This window comes from Lissotriton helveticus, chromosome 5_1 (assembly GCF_964261635.1).
Source record: "Lissotriton helveticus chromosome 5_1, aLisHel1.1, whole genome shotgun sequence".
In the NCBI taxonomy this organism is placed as follows: domain Eukaryota; kingdom Metazoa; phylum Chordata; class Amphibia; order Caudata; family Salamandridae; genus Lissotriton; species Lissotriton helveticus.
In genome coordinates, this window is record NC_136065.1 from 42,953,881 (window position 1) to 42,977,864 (window position 23,984).

Below are 23,984 nucleotides of genomic sequence, written 5' to 3' on the forward strand. Positions count from 1 at the left end.
GAGGTTGGCTTCGGCCAATTCTCGGAACTTCCGAGTCTGATTTCGGAGGGTCAGGAGGTACCTGTAGACGTAGGGGGGGAGCATCTCGGACTGCAACCTCCCAGCCCTCCTTGACCAGGCTGAGGGGACCCCGGACGGGGTGTCCGTACAATAGTTCGAAGGGGCTGAACCCCAGAGACTTCTGAGGGACTTCCCGGTAGGCGAAGAGGAGGCAGGGCAGCAGCACGTCCACTGGCGTCACAGGGGCTCCTCCAGGCCCATGATCATCCCCTTGAGAGTGGTAGGGGGTCGTAAACTTATAGGTGACCCCGCACTGTTGCCATAGGGACTTCATGTATCGGGAAATAAAGTTCGTACCCCAGTCACTGACGACCTCTCGAGGAAAGCCCACCCTGGAGAAGATCCCCATCAGTGCCCGACCCACCACGGGGCCGTCACAGTCCGGAGAGGGATGGCTTCGGGATAACGGGTGGCATGGTCCATCAGGACGAGAATAAACCGGTGTCCTTGGGAGGTGCGAGGCTCCAGAGGCCCCACAATGTCTATTCCCACCCGTTCGAAGGGGGTGTTGACGACTGGGAAGGGTTGAAGGGGGGTCTTGTGCTTCCCTCCACTCTTCCCACTGGCTTGGCAGGTGGGGCAAGTCCGGCAGTGATTGCTCACATCGTTCCTCATCTTTGGCCAGTAGAAATGGGTCACCAGGCGGCTGTATGTCTTGTCCTGCCCCAGGTGCCCAGCGAGGGGTACGTCGTGTGCAAGGTTCAGGAGGAAGTATCTGAATCGGAGGGGGACCACCAGCACCCGGCCGGCCCCTAGTTCGGCAATCTTTTGCTCGCTATAGAGGAGATCGTGGTCCCAATAGACCCAGTGGGACCCCGATGGGTCTCCGGTGGCTTGCGTGGCGGCTTGTTGTCGGATTACCTCGAGGGAGGGACAGGTTTTCTGCTCCTGCCAGAACTGTTCTCGGGTGGGGCCACCTTTTTGGCGCCATTGGGCCAGTTCCGGGAGGTTGCCGAGTTCAGCGATCTCACCACCGGGGGGCCCCAGGGGCTCGGGTTCTGGTTCGGTGTCCTCTGATACGGCGGGCGGCGGAGGTGCGGGCCACTCCGGTTCCTCAGTCGGGGCGTCCTCCGTCGGGGGGGAGGCTTGGGCGGCCATGGAGCGGGTGGTCACACAAACCCACTCGGGAAGGCCCAGCATCCCCAGATGTTCTCTCCGCTCGACGTGGGCCCAGGGGGAACTCTCTAGGTCGTTCCCGAGGAGGCAGTCCACAGGGGCATCATCTCGGACAGTCACTCTTAGCAGGCCCGACACACCTCCCCACTCGAAGGGGATTCGGGCTATCTGGCACAGGCTCTCTGAATTGTCCGCCGACCGTACCGGGCACAACACATTGGGCAAGATTTGGTCGGGGTTTACCAAGTGGCCACGGACGGCCGTTATGCTGGCTCCGGTGTCGCGGAGGGCTTCCGCCCGGTGTCCATTAATGGTGACCCATTGGCGGTACTTCTGAGTGTTCCCCGGGATCGGGGCCCGGGGAATCATGTCTTTTTCTCCTAGGCATACTAGGGACATAGCGGCGGGCTCCCACTCGGTCTGGTCGTGGTCATAGTCCTCTTCTTTGCCCCTTTCTTCTCCCAGGGCGGCCGCGATCTGGCGGTGTGGAGGACCGGTGGAGCCGGGTCGTTGGTTTATTGGGCAGAGGGGGTCATTAGCGTACTGACCAGGCCACTGGCATCTGTGACAGGTAACGTTCGGGCGGGGACCCGGCCGTGCTGGGGGAGTCCCCCTTCCGGCCAGGGACGGTGAAGTGGGGGTCAGGGGCAGCCCCGCGGGGAAGTCCCTGGGCCTGTTCTGACCTCCTCCGCCACCCCGCGGGCGGTGGTTCCCAGGGGGACCTCGACCGTAGTCTCCCATCGGGCTCCGGGGGACCCGGGTGCTCACCCATCGATCAGCCTCGACGGCGAGTTTTCGTGGCTCGGTCAGTTTGCTGTCGAGGAGATGTTGTCGGAGTTCGATAAAGCAGTTGTTGGAGAGGTGCTCACATACAATGAGGTTAAACAGCTGCTCGTAGGTGGTGACCTGGCTGCCCTTGATCCACCCCTCTAGGGCTCTACTATAGAAGTTCACGTACTCCACCCATGTGGTACCGGGGAGTTTCTTACAGTCCCGGAATCGCTGCCCGTATATCTCAGGGGTGAGTCCATATCGAGTAAGAAGGGCAGCTTTCATGTGTTCATAAGAGGTCATTTCGGCGTCGGGGAGTTTGAGTAGGGCGTCTGTCCCTTCATTGACGAACTTCCCCCACAAGCCGGCGCCCCAGTCTTTGGCGGGTACTCGATGGGAGGTCATGGCTACTTCGTAAGCCTTAAACCATTGTTGGATGTCGTCGTTTTTGTAATATTCTTTGATGACATCTTTGGGAATGTGGACCTTATTGTCTGTAGGGGGAGGCGGGCCCCGGTTCTCGGAGGTGCTGGCCTCACCATTTTTGGCCTAGATCTCAAGTTCTTTTAAGCCCCGCTCGTGCTCGAACGTGAGCTTCTTCTCCTCTAAGTCTCTTTGCCTTCGTTTCTCCTCGAGGTCTCTTTGCAGTCGTAGTTGCTCAAGGGCTATTTTCTTCTCGGCTAACTGTAGTTCTCCGTCCAGACGGAGTCGGGCGAGCTCCAATTCGTGGAGCCGGCTCCTTTCTCGCTCTCGGGCGTCTTCGTGGGAGGGGCCCGTGTCTCCGTTGGTATTTCTTTCCTCCGCTGCGATTGCGATGTTTTCTCGGTGTACATCTGGGACTCTGTTTTCCTCGCCCTGGGGTGGCGTTGCTCCGGCCTCCACCCATGTTTGTAGGGCCAGCTTGAAATCTTCCTTGGTGCTTAGTCCAGTGGTAGCGATGCCCAGGTCCTTGCAGAATTGTTTCAATTCTTTATGATTATAGTCTTCTAATCGTTCCTTCTGGAACTCCATGGTCGGTCTGGTTGCGGTGTGTTTCTGTCAGTAGTGAGCGAGTCACTCTCTGTACGATTTGCGTTGGCTCGGTTCGCACCGCCTGCCACCAATGTTAGAAAGGCGGTCCCTGGGGAGGCAGAAGATGTCTGACTGACCACCCCGAGACCTACCTCTCCGTATGGAGTTGGCCGAGCGCCGTCGAGAGGCCTCCTGGGTGAGGTTCCTCTCCTAGAATCATATCAGCAGAGGAATCACACCACTACAAAGGGACACCACACACGAGGATACTTCTTAGGAACTTTATCAGCGATAACGATTGGTTCTCTCGGCAATATGTACAAATGGATCGAAGGATCCTTAAAGTCTCGGTAACTGAGGGTAAGGGGTAGCGGGACAGTCTTAGGACTGGCAAGGTCAGGCCGCGGCAGCACCAGCAGGGCTCCAAGATGGTTTCAGCTAGATTGGGCTGCGGCAGCGCCAGCAGGCTTCGGAGATAGTTTCAGCGAGATTGGGCCGCGGCAGCGCCAGCAGGACTCCATGATGGTTTCAGCGAGATTGGGCTGCAGCAGCGCCAGCAGGACTCCAAGATGGTTTCAGCGAGATTGGGCCGCGGCAGCGCCAGCAGGACTCCAAGATGGTTTCAGCGAGGTTGGGCCACGGCAGCGCCAGCAGGACTCCAAGATGGTTTCAGCGAGGTTGGGCAGCGAGTTCTTCTCGGGGCCAGCCGCGACAGCATCAGCAGGGCTCTCGACTCCAGGATACAACTACTGACCCATTCCAGAGCTGCCCCAGATATAGGTCTGAAGTCCTTTGATGTCCGGACCCTCGCGCATGGGGGTCCGAGGGGCCGGGATGAGGGTGTCCAGACACCCAGCAGGGGGGTGGAGCCAGCGCCCAGGGAGTCCGGAGGGTGATCGAAATCAGGCGTCCGGGGACAGTTGGAGGGCCATCGAAACTCCCCTCCTCCTTGATCCGTCAAGTGGCCGCTTACCACCTGGTCGGATCTTGGTGCCTCGATGTCGGGGCTTGGCTGGGGTTGTGGCCGCGGACGGCCCGAGGCCACGTGGTGGAGGGTCCAAGATGGAGTCGGGGCCTGCGAGGGTGGCCCGGGCAGGGTCTGGACCCGTAGAGTGGGGCGAACAGGGGTCATCGTGTTCCAGAGGGGAAGAGCCGGGGGTCGCCAGGAGTGGCGGCTCTCGTGAAGGGTAGCTTCGTCGGGGAGGACAGGGGTCATGGCAGTCCCGGGCCCGCCATGCTGGGAGGAGCGGGACCACGCCACGAGGCCGGGTCCAACAGTCGAGTAGTGGGGCTGCAGGCGATTATGGCTCTGTCAATCATGCAGCTCGTTTCAAAGATGGTACAGGACAAGAAGGGGAACCAGTGGAGAACATATCAGGGGTAACATGATTACATTACCAAATGCTCTGGATGAGATGAGCTCCGGCATGTTGGATAGGTTTAAACTGGGCCAGTGTGAGGTCTGGGAGGTGGTGAAGCAGGGTGTTGCCACCATTCAGATTCTAGTTTCTGAGTGCTTCAACAGAAGTTCGAAAGTCTCTTTCTGGGAGGAATGGTTTCACTTATTTTTTTATTAGAGAGAGTTGGTCCCAGGCCACCTTTGTTTTCTGTGCCAATGCAGTCTTTGAGGTCGAGGTTGGTGTCCAGGGTGAACCCAGGTGAACTGGCATTGTGTTAAAGTTCAGGTTCTTCGTTGTCAAGGTTCTTTTCATTGAGCCAGGTTTGTAATACGTCTTGCTTGCTGGTTTTGGCTTTTGTAAGGTTGAGCTTCGGGTAGGTGCTGGAGATCCTAGTCTGGATCAGGTGCCGGCAATGCTTGGCCCACTGGATGTCTAGAGCAGAGGAGACTTTCTCCGGGTAGCGTTGTGTATGACCAGTATATTGGTTCATGTTTAGCGGGGCCCCAAGGGGCTCCATGCAGAGGCTGAAGAGCACGGTATCTTCTGAGACCAAGAGGGGCCCATGCAAACAAACTGGTGTCCGTTGGAAAGGCAGGAGGAGAGCCATTCAAAGGTAGGAGGGGAGCCATTCAAAGGTAGGAGGGGAGCCATTCAAAGGCAGGAGCAGAGCCATTCAAAGGTAGGAGGAGAGCCATTCAAAGGCAGGAGCAGAGCCATTCAAAGGCAGGAGGAGAGCCATTCAAAGGTAGGAGGAGAGCCATTCAAAGGTAGGAGGAGAGCCATTCAAAGGTAGGAGGAGAGCCATTCAAAGGTAGGAGAAGAGCCATTCAAAGGTAGGAGGAGAGCCATTCAAAGGCAGGAGGCGAGCCATTCAAAGGCAGGAGAAGAGCCATTCAAAGGTAGGAGGAGAGCCATTCAAAGGTAGGAGGAGAGCCATTCAAAGGCAGGAGGCGAGCCATTCAAATGAGAGCCATTCAAAGGCAGGAGGAGAGCCATTCAAAGGCAAGAGGAGAGCCATTCAAAGGTAGGAGGAGAGCCATTCAAAGGTAGGAGGAGAACCATTCAAAGGCAGGAGGAGAGCCATTCAAAGGTAGGAGGAGAAGCATTCAAAGGTAGGAGGAGAGCCATTCAAAGGAGAGCCATTCAAAGGTAGGAGTGGAGCCATTTAAAGGTAGGAGGAGAGCCATTCAAAGGTAGGAGGAGAGCCATTCAAAGGTAGGAGGAGAGCCATTCAAAGGTAGGAGGAGAAGCATTCAAAGGTAGGAGGAGAGCCATTCAAAGGCAGGAGGAGAGCCATTAAAAGGCAGGAGGGGAGCCATTCAAAGGCAGGAGGAGAGCCATTCAAAGGCAGGAGGAGAGCCATTCAAAGGAGAGCCATTCAAAGGTAGGAGTGGAGCCATTTAAAGGTAGGAGGAGAGCCATTCAAAGGTAGGAGGAGAAGCATTCAAAGGTAGGAGGAGAGCCATTCAAAGGCAGGAGGAGAGCCATTCAAAGGTAGGAGTGGAGCCATTTAAAGGTAGGAGGAGAGACATTCAAAGGTAGGAGGAGAGCCATTCAAAGGTAGAAGGAAAGCCATTCAAAGGCAGGCGGAGAGCCATTCAAAGGTAGGAGGAGAACCATTCAAAGGCAGGAGGGACATTCAAAGGTAGGAGGAGAACCATTGAAAAGTAGGAGGAGAGCCATTCAAAGGTAGGAGGAGAGCCATTCAAAGGCAGGAGGAGAGGCATTCAAAGGCAGGAGGAGAGCCATTCAAAGGTAGGAGGAGAGCCATTCAAAGGAAGGAGGAGAGCTATTCAAAGGTAGGAGGAGAGTCATTCAAAGGAAGGAGGAGAGCCATTCAAAGGTAGGAGGAGAGTCATTCAAAGGAAGGAGGAGAGCTATTCAAAGGTAGGAGGAGAGCCATTGAAAGGTAGGAGGAGAGCCATTCAAAGGTAGGAGGGACATTCAAAGGTAGGAGGAGAACCATTCAAAAGCAGGAGGAGAGCCATTCAAAGGTAGGAGGAGAGCCATTCAAAGGCTGGAGGAGAGCCATTCACAGGTAGGAGGAGAGCCATTCACAGGTAGGAGGAGAGCCATTCATGGCTGCTGCCAGTGATCCCATTCAGTATATCAGTTTGTGGTTGACGCCAGGACGGTCGGCAGTGTTTTTTTTTTTTTTGAAAACCTTTAATTGCAGCAATAGGATATACAATCGTGGGCCTACAACCAATGTGGCCGGCTACAAGCAAGAAGCGATCAAAAGTCGTAGTAAGCAACACAAGACCAGTCGGCAGGCAAGCAAACATATTTAAAACATTGCTAAGAAAAGGACACGCGACTTTAACGGCCCAGTCTCAGGAACAATGAAGGTCCATTTTATAATAAGGGGACAAGGCTCATGGCAGGTTCGTGTAGAATACGGGAAAGCCCAGTGTACAGGAATACACCCTCGCCAAAATGAAAAGAGGGGGGGGGGGGAGGATGTGAAGACACGAGGTCATCGTAATATAAAACAAATGCAAAATATACGAAAAGCATACAAGTACTACCAGCATCTCATGCCCCCCACCCAATGATACGCTAACAAACGCTAGGGGAGCGGATAAACTGCACAAACTCAACCAACCCGCCATACTAGCCTGGGGAAAAAGGGAGGTGGTAAGGGGGGGGGGGGAAGGGGAGGGGAAAAGGGGGGAAAATAGGGGGGAAACTGAGGGAAAGGATCCAATAAGGACAAAAACTGGGAAAAAGGGAAAAAAGAGAAACAAAGAAAAAGAAATAAAAGGAGAAACACAGCGTGCAAGAAGGGCGCCACCCCGGGCCAAGCAACCCGTGGCTAATAACACAGAAGAAAGTAAAAAGCTGGCGAGAAGAAGGGTATGGAAGTCGCGACGGAAAACATCAAAACTAATAAAAGTGGCACAGCGACAGACTCCAACCCACTCATGCCAGAGAAGCGAGGACAGAGGCGGCACCTCTATAAAGGGAGAGAAAAGGGCCATAGAACCAAAAAATAAACATCTGAAAGACCGCGCCCACCCGTCCCACCCCGCACCCCTGCAGAAGGCTACGGCCTACCCTCCAAACAGCGTGCCTGTCGCCCTAATCCGAAACCCGAAATATAGTAGAGAAGAGAGAAGAATGAGGAGACAAAAAGAAAGGAAAGGAAGGGACATGAAACAAAAAAATAATATGGGAGGGAGGAGCCAGAGGATACAAACAAATACACTCGGCTGCGGCCCTCCCCCGACCATCAGATGAATAACTACCAGATCAATATTACACCTTCACATACATCAATAACCCGCAGGGGGGGGAGGGGGAATGTTGTTTTGCAAAGTGTCACAATATCGAGAGTACAAGCGACAGCACGACGGACAGGTAAACCAACAGTCTATCAATGTTGTGCAACTTACCCCCAGCCCTTCCTAACCACGAAACCAACCCAATAAAGGACAACATGGAGCAGACCATCCAATACAGAATAATCGTAATGCTGACTAGGGTTACGGCAGCGACGTAGAACAGGGAGAGCCACCAAGCTAATGGGATACAAAAAATCAATGAAACAAGTCAATTGTAGCAACAACAACAGGGCAGACAAAAATAAGCAGGTGTCCAGTCTCGCAATTCGACAATGCAAAGGCACCCCTCCAGGACAAAGACATGAATCCATCGAAGCGGGAGCAAACAGCAGTCCACCACAGTTCCCAATTACCCGGGAAGGAGCAGGTCTCTGCGTCATGTGCAAGTCATCGAATTCCGGGCGGTGAAAAACTGGAGGTTCAAAAGCCACCGGGCCATCAAGCGGCCGAAGAACAGCGGCATCAACTCTCGGCGCAGCCAGAGGGGGCGAAGCAATGGAGGCAGCAGGCCGATGGGGGTGCATGAAAGAGCATCGACCCAAAATGGCGGCGGGCCGTATGGAGTCTGTAGAAGCACCGGGAGCCAAGACAGCGTACAAGGACATCAAGGCGTCTAGGACATCTCCGAGTGTGGGCTCACGAGCACACGCCCAGGCCCCCGTGCAGTCCGGCCAGCAAAGTTCTTCGGTGCAAGGCGGAGCACCCCCCACGTTGCCGGTAGCCATCTTGTGAGTTTCGCCGCCCCGCACTCCACCGTGGACCTCCAAACGGTTCCCAAATGTAGGACTTTACAAAACTCCAGAGGTCCCCAACAACGGTCTCACTGGCACAGAAAGGGTAGACGCTCGATGGGGGGGGGGGCCCGTATGAACAGCGGCGGGCCCCACAAGCGAGAGCCAGGCGCGGGGTCCAGGGCCGCCGGACAGAACAAAGGCGAAGGGACCCCTCCACACAGTCAGCCCCAACACATCTCGTCCCCCTCCAGCCGCACGGTCCACAAATCGGGGCCGATTCAGGATCACCGGGGTATACAGACAACGGCTCCCACCAGTGGCTCACTCTCTCGGCCGGGGCCGGCAATCTCAGCACCGCCGGTCGGGTCTCACAGGCGAGGTCCCGGTCTCGAACACCCGGAGGCCCCAATCTTCTCGAGAGCAGAGCTGCGGACCCACAGCACGCAGGAGCTTCCGGACCAGACGGTGAGTAGGAGTAGATCGTTAAGTTCCAATAGCTGTAGTGAAGTATCGTCGCGGTACAGGATAAATTGCAGGATATTCGAGGTTGGCCGGAGGGCCGACGGAGCCGAGCTAAAAGGCGACCATCACGCTCCCAGGCTAGGCTCCTCCCCCACGGTCGGCAGTGTTGAAAGCATCTGAGAGGCCCCGTAATCTCACGAGGCATGGGTTCATCTTCATCTGCGCTCAGGAGAGTGTTGCTTTGTGAGGTTGCTGTATCTGTGCTGCAGCCTGATCTGAAGCCATAGTGGTAGTCATGCAGGAGATTGTTGGCATTGATAAGATCCTGCAGTTCAGCATAGATTTCTTTCAATGAACTTTCCAAAGACGGACCGGTGAGTGATGGTTGGCAAGTTGGCAAAGACATCAAGGTATAGCGCAGTTCTTTATAAGTGGGAGGATCTGGCCTGTAAAGTAGCTAAAGTTGCACACACGCAAATATATCATGTGTTCATAAAATCAATTCTGGGAAATGAGTGAAACATTGCCCACATAAACAGTCTCTGATTTCCTTTGCATACATCAGCATGTTTGCTTACATACTCACGTGATCTTTCATAAACATACAAGATTGGATTATTTCCCAGCATCAGTGTGTGAATCCACAATATTCAATGTTTACATCGCTTTGGATCTACAAGCTAAATTAACTTTGATAAAAGCTCTCCACTACTTGTAGTTTATCTACCCCATTTTAGACCGAAAAAAACTCCAGACAATGAGGTGACCCTATGAAGACTTTTTCAACATGTGCAAGTCACCGTCAAATAAAGCACTTTTTTAAGCCTCAAGATTTATGTACACCACCCACACACTTTCTTTCTTTAGTGCCTGCACCCTTAGCATGACATTAAACGAGCATTTGCAAATACAATAGGTGTCGCTTTGTCAAATCCTCTACCTTAAACTCAGGCAATGGCAAATGCATTCCTGCCAGGGCCAGCAGATAGCCAGAAATCACCACCAGTGTGCCAGGTCGAGGATTTCATGAATGGGGCAGTGGGCAAAATACTCAATCCTCACCTGCACACAAATTCACATATGTACATGCACAAACACAGAAACATGCACTCGCTGACATGTACTAGTGCAGATATACAGATACACACCAAACATGCATGCACATGCACTAGCACACATATACACACATACACATACACACACTTTCAACACTGACACAAACACCAACTGTTAGACCAGGCACCATTGGCGTGGGTCTCCCATCCATTTTTTGCTGTTGCCGCCTACGTTTTTGCTATGTTTCAACTGGTCTAGATGCTTTGGGCACTTTGCCACTGCTATTCAGTGCCAAAGTGCAAGTGATCCCTATTGTAAATTGATATACTGGATTAGTGACTCAATGATTGGCTATTTGATTTACTTGTCAGTCCCTACTACAGTGCACCATGTGTGCCCAGGGTCTGTAAATCAAATGCTGTTGGAGGGCTTGCAGCACTGGTTGTGCCACCCACGGAAACAGCTTGTCAAATGTGGCTCAGGTCTGCCATTGCAGGGCCTGTGTGCATTGTGGGACTGCCATATCGACTTGGCAAGTGCACCCACTTGCCAGTCCCTAAACCTTCCCTTTTCTACATGTTAGTCACCCCTCAGGTAGGCCCATGGGCAGGGTGCATTGTATGTGAAAGGTAGGACATGCCCTGACATGTGTGGCATGTCCTGATAGTGAATTACAACCAATTTCGTTTTTCACTATTGCAAGGCCTCCTGTTCCCGTAGGCCAGAATGGGCAGTTTTATTATAACATCTTATAATCCTAACTGACCCAGGGAAGTAGGTGGAAATTCGAATTTAGTATGCCTGAACTCAGAATGTTAAAATACATCTTTTAGTTTGGGTGATTTTTACATTCTGTGTTTGAAAATACCACTTTTACAAAGTAGGTAGTTTCTAGCCTAACCCTCCAGCATGCCTCTGCTAGGTTTGTGTATTCCATGTCTGAGTTTGTGAGTGACAGGGGGCTGGAGAGGGCTTTTGCTCCAGCAATCTGATGGGCCAGGGCTGGGCTGAATAGGACCTGCATTAAATAAAGAGTGGGAGGGGGCGGAGATTTCCTTTCACTGACCTGAGCCCTCATAGAATAGAGAGTAGGGGGGGGGAGATTTCCTTTCAGCTCCCTGGGCCAGGTCGCTTTCAACAATGCTGTCTCCACCTCCTGCTAAGAAGCTGAATAGAACTGGGTTTGGCCAGGTATAGGCACCCTCTGCCTTCAAAGGACAAAGGATTTACTGGTATGAATATTGGAACCCAGACCCAGGACTTTAAATCACTTCTGGGAATCAAGACAAACCTTTGCCAAGGAGAAGAACCAAGGAAGTTGAAGGAGGAGACTGTCCCTGTGTGTCTTTTGCTCTTTTTGGGGTTGCCCTGCAGTGGTTACTTTATTGCCAAGGAAAGTGGAAAGGGACGTTTGTTACCTTTTTATAATCTTGAGGGAGAATACCCAGGGGCTTGAAGTGTGCTTGCCTCCTGCAGAGAGGTGCCTACTGTTGTTTGGGCCCTCTAAGAAGACTGCGTGTAGATGGAGCTGGAAGCACGACACAACGAGGAGAAGCGTGTCGCTGCCACAGCAGTTGCCGTCTCATCGCCGAAGAAGCGTGCCGCCGCAGTTGTTCACCGTAGCATCATCGACGAAGCGTGCTGCATCCCCGGAGAAGCGTGTCGCTGCTGCAGAGGTCACCGTCGCATCACCGGAGAAGCATGTCACAGGGCCTATCGTGGCTCAGAAGTTACGGAGTTCGCATCCAACGTTGTCGCATTGCATCAAAGATGCCATTTTGTTGCATCACACCAGATCATCGAATCGCATCGAGGCACGATCTTGTCACATCGTAACTGGAACGCAGTAAGAAACCAATTAATCACCTCCTCTCCGGTAAGGAACCAACGCATCACCTCCCCTACGCTGCAGTACGGAACCAACGCATCACCTCCCCCGAAGCAAGGAACTGGCCCATCACCTTCCCTGCGACCCTTTTGTTTGTATTGCATGACACATCCAAGGTATATTGAGAGTAACGTGTTTCATTTTCCATCTACATTGAACTAAGCTATTTCTACTATTTTAAAGTCTTATTTTTGATTACAGTATTGTGAATTTTTTGTCCTTTGGTCTTTAAATCTAGTAAAGATTACTTATTTTTCTGAACTCTTGTGGTGTCCATGTTTAGTATTTTACCTGTATTACTGTATGTGTTCACAAATGCTTTACACACTGCCTCTGAGAAAAGCCTGCCTGCTCGTGCCAAGCTACCAAGGGGGTGAGCAGGGGTTATTTAGGAGTGTAGCCCCCTTTCCCTGACTAGAATCAAGGGTCCCCCTTTGGAAAAAGGTACCTAGCTCTGCAAACTAGAGACACCCAATTCTAACACCGACACACACACATTCTCTTCCCACACTGACACACACACAAATACTCTCTTCCCACACCAACATACACACACACATGCCAACCAGGGTAAATTAAAAAACAAACACCAAACTGATCCTTCATTCATTTTATAACGAACATTAATATAAATATATATTCAGGCAATGTGGTCTTTATATTTTTGTTTTACAATTCTTATAATACAAAGGCATTACTTCCAGAGAACACATATATTGAATGAGTGTTGTTTGTATTCAGTACATGTGGCCACAGAATGTTCTGGATCACCTAGGGCAGTCTGTTAAGGGTCAGAGGTCTTTTTACCTTTCTATTGTGTGTCCATGGGAAGGGCCCATTGTTGTCTCTGAATTATTCACCACCTCAGAGTTTGAACTAAACAAAGAGTCCACTTAGACCATCATTAATGCACCTCCTGAAACCAGTCCATTATTGCCCATCATTAATCCATCCATCCACTGGTGGGACCATGAGAAGAGTCCATTATTGCCCATGATGAATTCACCTCCTCAATGGTGGGTCCAGCGCTGGAGCTTCCTTGGTGGGCCGGAGCTCCACAGCTTGAACCAGGCATTCCCCCAGACATCCTGCCCTGGTAGAGTTTAGTGATGAAGGGATTACAGACCTTCTCCAGCTCTTTATGTGTTTTTTTATTAAGTTTTTATATAGCACAAACTAAACCCGAGACATCAGGTATCAGAGCGCTTCACATTGCACCAGTTTCGTTACAGATGGACACATTCATTTTGTTAGGGACGGGGAGATTAAGTCATTTGCCCAGAATCACAGGATGTTGAGCGTCGTTGCCGAGACTTGAACCCGGTTCCCCAGCGTCCAGGTCAACAGCTCTAGCCATTAGGCTACATCCCCTCCCCATGCTCGTACTCCTCCTTCTCTGTGAGCTGGTTGCTCTCCAGCCAGGAGAGGGTCTGGTTACATTTGTCCACAATCTTCTTCCGTCGTCCTCACTGGCTTTAAGTTCTCATCCTCCACTTTGCTCTTCATGTTGAAGGCGTAGGACCCCAATTAGTTCTTAGCAGAGACCTACTCTCTCTGGGCTTCATCGTCTTCTTTGTCCTTCACAGCCTCCTGCTCCATGGATCTCCTCTTTGCTCAGCCGGCGCTTGCAGTTGATGACCTTCTGCTCAGATCCCAATCTGTTCTGCCTGGCCTGCTTCCTTGATGATTGATATAAGATCCTGTGACCTCTTTGTATTTGAACCGCTGTTTCCTGAGAATCAGGTAAAAGATAACAGGACTTTGTGCACTGCCCCGAGCTCCTTCCAACTGGAAGAAGGGTTGCGGTCTGCGGTTGACCATCGACCCTGTACTTTGTGATCTCCCATTGTCACACTCCACCCCATGGCTTGCATCTGTTGTTACTGTCACTGGAAGGGGAGGAGACAACAACACTCCCCGTGCAGATGTGAGGGATCCAGGGACCACTGTGGCTTCTGCGTCACTGTTTGGGAGATTGGAACTGACGTCTTGTAGTTTTGTCTCCTTGAATCCCAGTGCGACAGGAGATGATACAGAAGGTGATAAAGATGCAGGCGACCCCAGGGGACTAACTCTAGTACAGATGCCATATCCCCTGAACCCTCACCCACTGGCTCGCCGGCGCCCCCTGGCCCTCGAGAAGAGCTATTCACCGTAATATCTGCTTCTCCTGTTGTGCAGCCGTGAGCAATCGGTTTGAACAGGGCTCCTGTAAGCTGCATATTCATAGCAGATGAGATTTGTTTGTGTTCAGAATAAATCTGTGGTCCGTGAGAGAGAAGCACACTAGATGAACAGCTTTAACCCCTGAAAAAACACATATTAGCCAATCGTCCAGGTACCGGAAAACCAACAATCCTTGGGATGAAGGTTACCCACCAATGGAGCTGGTTCATGACATGGAGCTGAGGCTAGAAAGAAGGGAAAAGCACAGCATTTGTAATGACTTGCTAGGACAAAGAACCTTGGGATTGTTTGGGACTGCGATATGTAAATAGGTGTCCGAGAGCTCTACAGATGCTAGAAACATGCCTAATGCAACTAGAGGAATAATATGCTGGGATTCACCATCTGAAATGCTGGTGTGGAATGTAATGTCCACAGCTTGTAGATCCAGAACTGGTTAAAATTCTCCTGAGGACTTTTGTACCAAAAACATTAAAAAGTAGAAGCCTTTACCCTTCTTCTCTTCTGCAGTTGGAGTGTTGCCCCTTGTGGTGGGCTTCCTCCAAACCTTTTGCTTTTTATCTCCACGTTTCCTGTATCTTTTTGTTGTCCTTTGGACTTTACCGATGCTGTTCAGTGCTAAAGTGCATGTGCTTCTTCCCTAAACATATGTGTAAATGGTGTAAATCAGACCCTCAGACCATAAACATCAAAAGAGGACCGCAAAGGCTCTCTCAATGCAGAGATTGCATGCTTTTTTAGACGTTCATATCTTCAAAAGTATACATGTGATGTTTGTTGTTGTTTTGGTCCTAATTTATTTAGAATATACTAGGGTATTCTTGTAAAACCTGTGTGGAATCTTTTTGTGGCTTTTTGTGTGTGGGTGTGTACAACAAGAAGTCATCGACAAACTATGGCTTGCATTCTATTCCCCTAGTCTGCTGCACTGCCTGAGCCTAAGCCTCCCATTGGATAATTGTAGCTGGGGGCTGGCTTATGACGGAGTTGATGCAAGGAAGCGGCGAGAGCGCATTTGGAACTTGTGAGTGAGGGTTCTTGAGGAAGAATAAATGAAAGTAAGTGTGGACTTTCCACTTGCTGCGTAGCCAGATTAGCATATCCTGCAGTCCTGCATTGCTGCTATCCTCAACGTGCTCAATGCGGCTGTGGCCCAACACAACTTTTGTGCGCCATGGCATCACCTGTAGAACCTGTGCGCTGCACCCCAGCATGGTAATTGCTGAGCGTGCATGAGTCCAGCAGGCACCACAGCCATACTTACCGGCATTGGCAGCATCATGGCTGTTGACTATGCTTTTGCTGTACCAGGCAGGGTCACAGCAAGCTGAGCAGTGGATGCAGATGCCGTCGCCATCCCTGGACCTACTAATTACAGGCAGCACTAGCAGTGACATCACCTGCTGTGCTCAAGTAGCTGTCTGTTCAGCAATAAACCCAGTCATACCGCACTGATTAATATATGCGAAAAGGCATTTTCATATGGTGTACATTTTGTTTTTGCACTCAGTGTAGGTCAGAAAGTAAAACACACCATCTTCCATTTCTTTAGGAATGACAACAGGAAAACGCAGAGTTCAAAATAGCAGGGACATGTACAGGCTGACGACAGGGGTCAAAGGCAGCAGCAGTGTTATATATGAGAGAGAGAGCAGGAGTAAAGAGGAGAAAGAAACAACAGCAGATGAGAGTGGTAAGACGGAGCTAAGTAGAAGAAAAGGAGAGCTAATCAGATACAAAGAGAAAGCAGCAATGATGTGAAGAAGAGAGCATTAAGAAGAGAGAAGATAGAATGAAAGGATGTAGAGGACAGGACAGAGGAAAAAAAGCAGACAAATTATAAAACGGCGACACAGCTAATCACTACTAAAAGAGTGATAGTAAAGAGCCAAGATCGAGGGGAGAGAGAGCAGAGCATGGATAAAAGTGAAGAGGAAAAAGGGAAGGGCTCGAATGAATAGAGGGCAAATCAGAAATACAGGGAATAAGGTAACACACCAGGTCTGACAAAGATGATAGAAAACAATGAGAGAGGTAAGAGGATAGACTCTTAGAGCAAAGACTTAGGGGACAGACAACAGATCAAGGTTAGAAGATAGAGACCGAGGCAGTGAGAGTGTTGAAACGGGGGCTCACCGGAGGAAGAAGTGAGCTGTGGCCTTCTTGGCAAAATTGTCAGCACCTGCACTTCTTGTTTTACAAATTAAGCACTGCTTCAAGGGTATTCTCTTCAAATGCACATCCTAGCTCTTAGCGTGCCAGTTGGATGTGCTAAGACGTAATGTCAATACCGTCAACACCTAAATAGAAATAATACATCTTGCAGGGAAGTCTCCATAATGAAAAATCCTCGACAATGCTGAAAGGTTTGACTTTTATATAGTGTGTGGTCACATCGACCTATGGTATTTGCAGACACGATACATGGAGCCACAAATTTTCTATGTAGGGCAACTGCAATGTATAATGTCTCAAGTGAAAAGTTCGACAGAACTAAACTGAGCCATACGCCAAGCAACACAGAAAGAAGAACAATGCACACAGACCAGCAGCCAGTCATAAACTTGTGCAGCTGGGTGACGAATAACAAGGCGTGGAAAGAAATGTGTAGAGGGAGCACAGGATGCTGTACAGCAGAGGGCCCAAAGGTGATGCGCTTCAGGGGAGCATTGCATGTTGCTTCGTAGGGGAGCACTGGTTGATGTACAGCAGAGGGCCCAAAGGTGATGCGCTTCAGGGGAGCATTGCATGTTGCTTCGTAGGGGAGCACTGGTTGATGTACAGCAGAGGGCCCCAAGGGGATGCGCTTCAGGGGAGCATTGTAGGTTGCTTCGTAGGGGGGCGCTGGATGCTGTACAGCAGAGGACCCCCAGGGGATGCGCTTCAGGGGAGCATTGCATGTTGCTTCATAGGGGGGCGCTAGTTGATGTACAGCAGAGGACCCCAAGGGGATGCGCTTCAGGGGAGCATTGCATGTTGCTTCATAGGGGGGCGCTAGTTGATGTACAGCAGAGGACCCCAAGGGGATGCGCTTCAGGGGAGCATTGCAGGTTGCTTCGTAGGGGGGCGCTAGTTGATGTACAGCAGAGGACCCCAAGGTGACGCGCTTCAGGGGAGCATTGCATGTTACTTCGTAGGGGAGCACAGGGTGCTGTACAGCAGAGGACCCCAAGGGGATGCGCTTCAGGGGAGCATTGCAGGTTGCTTCGTAGGGGAGCGCTGGTTGATGTACAGCAGAGGACCCCAAGGGGATGCACTTCAGGGGAACATTGCAGGTTGCTTCGTAGGGGAGCACAGGATGCTGTACAGCAGAGGACCCCAAGGGGATGCGCTTCAGGGGCGCATTGCATGTTGCTTTGTAGGGGGGCGCTGGTTGATGTGCAGCAGAGGACCCCAAGGGGATGCGCTTCAGGGGAGCATTGCAGGTTGCTTCGTAGGGGAGCACAGGAAGATGTAGAGCAGAGGACCCCAAGGGGATGCGCTACAGGGGAGCATTGCAGGTTGCGTCGTAGGGGAGCACAGGATGCTGTACAGCAGAGGACCCCAAGGGGATGCGCTTCAGGGGAGCATTGCAGGTTGCTTCATAGGGGGGCGCTAGTTGATGTACAGCAGAGGACCCCAAGGGGATGCGCTTCAGGGGAGCATTGCAGGGTGCTTCGTAGGGGAGCGCTGGTTGATGTGCAGCAGAGGACCCCAAGGGGATGCGCTTCAGAGGAGCATTGCAGGTTGCTTCGTAGGGGAGCACAGGAAGATGTAGAGCAGAGGACCCCAAGGGGATGCGCTACAGGGGAGCATTGCAGGTTGCGTCGTAGGGGAGCACAGGATGCTGTACAGCAGAGGACCCCAAGGGGATGCGCTTCAGGGGAGCATTGCAGGTTGCTTCATAGGGGGGCGCTAGTTGATGTACAGCAGAGGACCCCAAGGGGATGCGCTTCAGGGGAGCATTGCAGGGTGCTTCGTAGGGGAGCGCTGGTTGATGTGCATCAGAGGACCCCAGGGGATGCGCTTCAGGGGAGCATTGCCTGTTGCTTCGTAGGGGAGCACAGGATGCTGTACAGCAGAGGACCCCAAGGGGATGCGCTTCAGGGAAGCATTGCAGGTTGCTTCGTAGGGGAGCGCTGGTTGATGTACAGCAGAGGACCCCAAGGGGATGCGTTCAGGGGAGCATTGCAGGTTGCTTCGTAGGGGGGCGCTGGTTGATGTACAGCAGAGGACCCCAAGGGGATGCGCTTCAGGGGAGCATTGCCTGTTGCTTCGTAGGGAGGCACTGGATGATGTACAGCAGAGGACCCCAATGGGATGCGCTTCAGGGGAGCATTGCAGGTTGCTTCGTAGGGGAGCGCTGGTTGATGTACAGCAGAGGACCCCAAGGGGATGCGCTTCAGGGGCGCATTGCATGTTGCTTCGTAGGGGGGCGCTGGTTGATGTGCAGCAGAGGACCCCAAGGGGATGCGCTTCAGGGGAGCATTGCAGGTTGCTTCGTAGGGGAGCACAGGAAGCTGTAGAGCAGAGGACCCCAAGGGGATGCGCTTCAGGGGAGCATTGCAGGTTGCTTCGTAGGGGAGCACAGGATGCTGTAGAGCAGAGGACCCCAAGGGGATGCGCTACAGGGGAGCATTGCAGGTTGCGTCGTAGGGGAGCACAGGATGCTGTACAGCAGAGGACCCCAAGGGGATGCGCTACAGGGGAGCATTGCAGGTTGCGTCGCAGGGGAGCACAGGATGCTGTACAGCAGAGGACCCCAAGGGGATGCGCTTCAGGGGAGCATTGCATGTTGCTTCATAGGGGGGCGCTAGTTGATGTACAGCAGAGGACCCCAAGGGGATGCGCTTCAGGGGAGCATTGCAGGTTGCTTCGTAGGGGAGCGCTGGTTGATGTAGAGCAGAGGACCCCAAGGGGATGCACTTAAGGGGAGCATTGCCTGTTGCTTCGTAGGGGAGCACAGGATGCTGTACAGCAGAGGACCCCAAGGGGATGCGCTTCAGGAGGGCATTGCAGGTTGCTTCGTAGGGGGGCGCTGGTTGATGTGCAGCAGAGGACCCCAAGGGGATGCGCTTCAGGGGAGCATTGCAGGTTGCTTCGTAGGGGAGCACAGAAAGCTGTAGAGCAGAGGACCCCAAGGGGATGCGCTTCAGGGGAGCATTGCAGGTTGCTTCGTAGGGGAGCACAGGATGCTGTAGAGCAGAGGACCCCAAGGGGATGCGCTACAGGGGAGCATTGCAGGTTGCGTCGTAGGGGAGCACAGGATGCTGTAGAGCAGAGGACCCCAAGGGGATGCGCTTCAGGGGAGCATTGCAGGGTGCTTCGTAGGGGAGCGCTGGTTGATGTGCATCAGAGGACCCCAGGGGATGCGCTTCAGGGGAGCATTGCCTGATGCTTCGTAGGGGAGCACAGGATGCTGTACAGCAGAGGACCCCAAGGGGATGCGCTTCAGGGAAGCATTGCAGGTTGCTACGTAGGGGGGCGCTGGATGCTGTACAGCAGAGGACCCCAAGGGGATGCGCTTCAGGGAAGCATTGCAGGTTGCTTCGTAGGGGAGCGCTGGTTGATGTACAGCAGAGGACCCCAAGGGGATGCGTTCAGGAGAGCATTGCAGGTTGCTTCGTAGGGGAGCGCTGGTTGATGTACAGCAGAGGACCCCAAGGGGATGCGCTTCAGGGGAGCATTGCAGGTTGCTTCGTAGGGGGGCGCTGGATGATGTACAGCAGAGGACCCCAACGGGATGCGCTTCAGGGGAGCATTGCAGGATGCTTCGTAGGGGAGCGCTGGTTGATGTACAGCAGAGGACCCCAAGGGGATGCGCTTCAGGGGCGCATTGCATGTTGCTTCGTAGGGGGGCGCTGGTTGATGTGCAGCAGAGGACCCCAAGGGGATGCGCTTCAGGGGAGCATTGCAGGTTGCTTCGTAGGGGAGCACAGGAAGCTGTAGAGCAGAGGACCCCAAGGGGATGCGCTTCAGGGGAGCATTGCAGGTTGCTTCGTAGGGGAGCACAGGATGCTGTAGAGCAGAGGACCCCAAGGGGATGCGCTACAGGGGAGCATTGCAGGTTGCGTCGTAGGGGAGCACAGGATGCTGTGCAGCAGAGGACCCCAAGGGGATGCGCTACAGGGGAGCATTGCAGGTTGCGTCGTAGGGGAGCACAGGATGCTGTACAGCAGAGGACCCCAAGGGGATGCGCTTCAGGGGAGCATTGCATGTTGCTTCATAGGGGGGCGCTAGTTGATGTACAGCAGAGGACCCCAAGGGGATGCGCTTCAGGGGAGCATTGCAGGTTGCTTCGTAGGGGAGCGCTGGTTGATGTAGAGCAGAGGACCCTAAGGGGATGCACTTCAGGGGAGCATTGCCTGTTGCTTCGTAGGGGAGCACAGGATGCTGTACAGAAGAGGACCCCAAGGGGATGCGCTTCAGGAGGGCATTGCAGGTTGCTTCATAGGGGGGCGCTGGTTGATGTGCAGCAGAGGACCCCAAGGGGATGCGCTTCAGGGGAGCATTGCAGGTTGCTTCGTAGGGGAGCACAGGAAGCTGTAGAGCAGAGGACCCCAAGGGGATGCGCTTCAGGGGAGCATTGCAGGTTGCTTCGTAGGGGAGCACAGGATGCTGTATAGCAGAGGACCCCAAGGGGATGCGCTACAGGGGAGCATTGCAGGTTGCGTCGTAGGGGAGCACAGGATGCTGTAGAGCAGAGGACCCCAAGGGTATGCGCTTCAGGGGAGCATTGCAGGGTGCTTCATAGGGGAGCGCTGGTTGATGTGCATCAGAGGACCCCAGGGGATGCGCTTCAGGGGAGCATTGCCTGTTGCTTCGTAGGGGAGCACTGGATGCTGTACAGCAGAGGACCCCAAGGGGATGCGCTTCAGGGAAGCATTGCAGGTTGCTTCGTAGGGGGGCGCTGGATGCTGTACAGCAGAGGACCCCAAGGGGATGCGCTTCAGGGAAGCATTGCAGGTTGCTTCGTAGGGGAGCGCTGGTTGATGTACAGCAGAGGACCCCAAGGGGATGCGTTCAGGGGAGCATTGCAGGTTGCTTCGTAGGGGAGCGCTGGTTGATGTACAGCAGAGGACCCCAAGGGGATGCGCTTCAGGGGAGCATTGCAGGTTGCTTCGTAGGGGGGCGCTGGATGATGTACAGCAGAGGACCCCAACGGGATGCGCTTCAGGGGAGCATTGCAGGTTGCTTCGTAGGGGAGCGCTGGTTGATGTACAGCAGAGGACCCCAAGGGGATGCGCTTCAGGGGAGCATTGCAGGTTGCTTCGTAGGGGAGCACAGGAAGCTGTAGAGCAGAGGACCCCAAGGGGATGCGCTTCAGGGGAGCATTGCAGGTTGCTTCGTAGGGGAGCACAGGATGCTGTAGAGCAGAGGACCCCAAGGGGATGCGCTACAGGGGAGCATTGCAGGTTGCGTCGTAGGGGAGCACAGGATGCTGTACAGCAGAGGACCCCAAGGGGATGCGCTACAGGGGAGCATTGCAGGTTGCGTCGTAGGGGAGCACAGGATGCTGTACAGCAGAGGACCCCAAGGGGATGCGCTTCAGGGGAGCATTGCATGTTGCTTCATAGGGGGGCGCTAGTTGATGTACAGCAGAGGACCCCAAGGGGATGCGCTTCAGGGGAGCATTGCAGGTTGCTTCGTAGGGGAGCGCTGGTTGATGTAGAGCAGAGGACCCCAAGGGGATGCACTTCAGGGGAGCATTGCCTGTTGCTTCGTAGGGGAGCACAGGATGCTGTACAGCAGAGGACCCCAAGGGGATGCGCTTCAGGAGTGAATTGCAGGTTGCTTCGTAGGGGGGCGCTGGTTGATGTGCAGCAGAGGACCCCAAGGGGATGCGCTTCAGGGGAGCATTGCAGGTTGCTTCGTAGGGGAGCACAGGAAGCTGTAGAGCAGAGGACCCCAAGGGGATGCGCTTCAGGGGAGCATTGCAGGTTGCTTCGTAGGGGAGCACAGGATGCTGTACAGCAGAGGACCCCAATGGGATGCGCTTCAGGGGAGCATTGCATGTTGCTTCGTAGGGGAGCGCTAGTTGATGTGCATCAGAGGACCCCAGGGGATGCGCTTCAGGGGAGCATTGCAGGTTGCTTCGTAGGGGGGCGCTGGTTGCTGTACAGCAGAGGACCCCAAGGGGATGCGCTTCAGGGGAACTGTGGTAAATAAATAAATAATACCTCTATTTTTGACTAGACATACAATAACAGATAGCTCAATAAATAAGAGTCAAGATTCGAGGTAGCTGGAGTTTGCAGGTTTAATACAGCATAAAGGACAGGAACAGGACAACCTGCACAGGAATAGGATGGCAGCGCTGCACAACTTTTAATAACAGGACACAAGTATATATAGTTAAACAAAATACATGATGTTCAATACAATAGACGTAGCAGTGGGCAGGGCCTGTAGCAGTCGCGAAAGATAAGGCAGAAAGTAGGTGTAACAAGAGGCGTGAACAGGGCGTATACATAGACATGTGATGTAAACGTAACGGAATATGTCATAAATGGGGCGGAAACATGGAGGGGGCTACCTAAGGAGCCGGGACCTCTAACCTAGAGATGCGCGCAAGCTGGCAATGACGTGTTACTAGGAGGAACTGGGGGCTATGACTTCTGCGCTAGAAGGAGAGACTAAAGTCTGGAGAGTCAGAGCGACATGTACCTAAACACTATCTAGTATCTGATGTTTAGAGAACATGTTGATAGAATCCAAAAGTTATCAGGGCAAAGGCTAACAGACTCTAAGACTGGTGCATGCATAATTCTACATGTAGTGTGTGTTGAGGAATATTAAATGACCATTAATACAGTATTTCTCTTGCATGGAGACGTAAAGGCTAGACCATGACGGAAACTATTGATGCGATTCAGTAGCTTAGGAATGCAGGGAAGGAGAGTTGGACTGATAACTAGAATCATAACATACTCTTGGCAGACTGGCAGGCAGAGCCAGGCCGAGCCGGGCACTGTGAGGCAGGAAGTGAGTGAAGGGTCAGGGATACAGGTGGGGGCTGTATCGCTCCTCGGAGAGGGTTTAGGAGACAGGAGCTGAATCTGAGTCCGGGCCCTTTTGAGGCCTAGAAACGGGGACTTTTACAATGAAATAACGTGCACACTGTGAAACGTGGCATCATAACTTTACATAGGCCTAATACTCGTAGCTTTCACGAGAACTGGAAACTGGCATACTAGAGATGGACACAACTGTAATTGCGTCTTTAATCGATCATGGGGAATACATATGCATATTAATCATGCACACATAACATAAGATGGGGAACACGTAGGGACACAGAACATGGCAAAATTTACTTTTCCACATTCCCTCCTTGTCACTACGTTTCCATCAGGAAACATCAATATTCATGATACCATCTATCATTTCATACAGTATCATTTGCTCGTCTCGAATTGCCTTGGAACGGGACTTAGGACGGGACTTGGGACTAGGAATACAAGAGGTAGCACAAATGCCGCAAATCGCAGGGCCACATTGTATACAGAGGCAGCAAATGAATATGATCGCTACTGCAATACCTAGAAATGACAATACTTTCCATCCCCAGGCAGAAATTATACTCCAGAACCAACCGGACCATGTCCAGGTGCCTGGATTCTGGTGTAACTGATGGGCAATTTTATGAAGTCTGGTTATAGCTGAATAAACAGACGGCGCGTTATTAGGAATGAAAATGCAGCAACTAGATCCGATGACTCTACATGCTCCTCCTCTATCGGCCAGTATGACGTCAAGAACGAGACGATTTTGGAGCACAACAAATCGCATAGCAGATTGCTCTTCGGTTAAGTTACCTAGAGCAGAAGTAGTCTCATTCACTACTGCTTCAAGGGTTCTGGTTAACCTACGGATTAGCTTGCTATTCTGGATAGGTCCTATAAAAAAGAAGAATCCTTTATTGAAATCTGTATACTGTTCTAGAGCAGTTTCAGTTTGATCGACAATTGGGGAC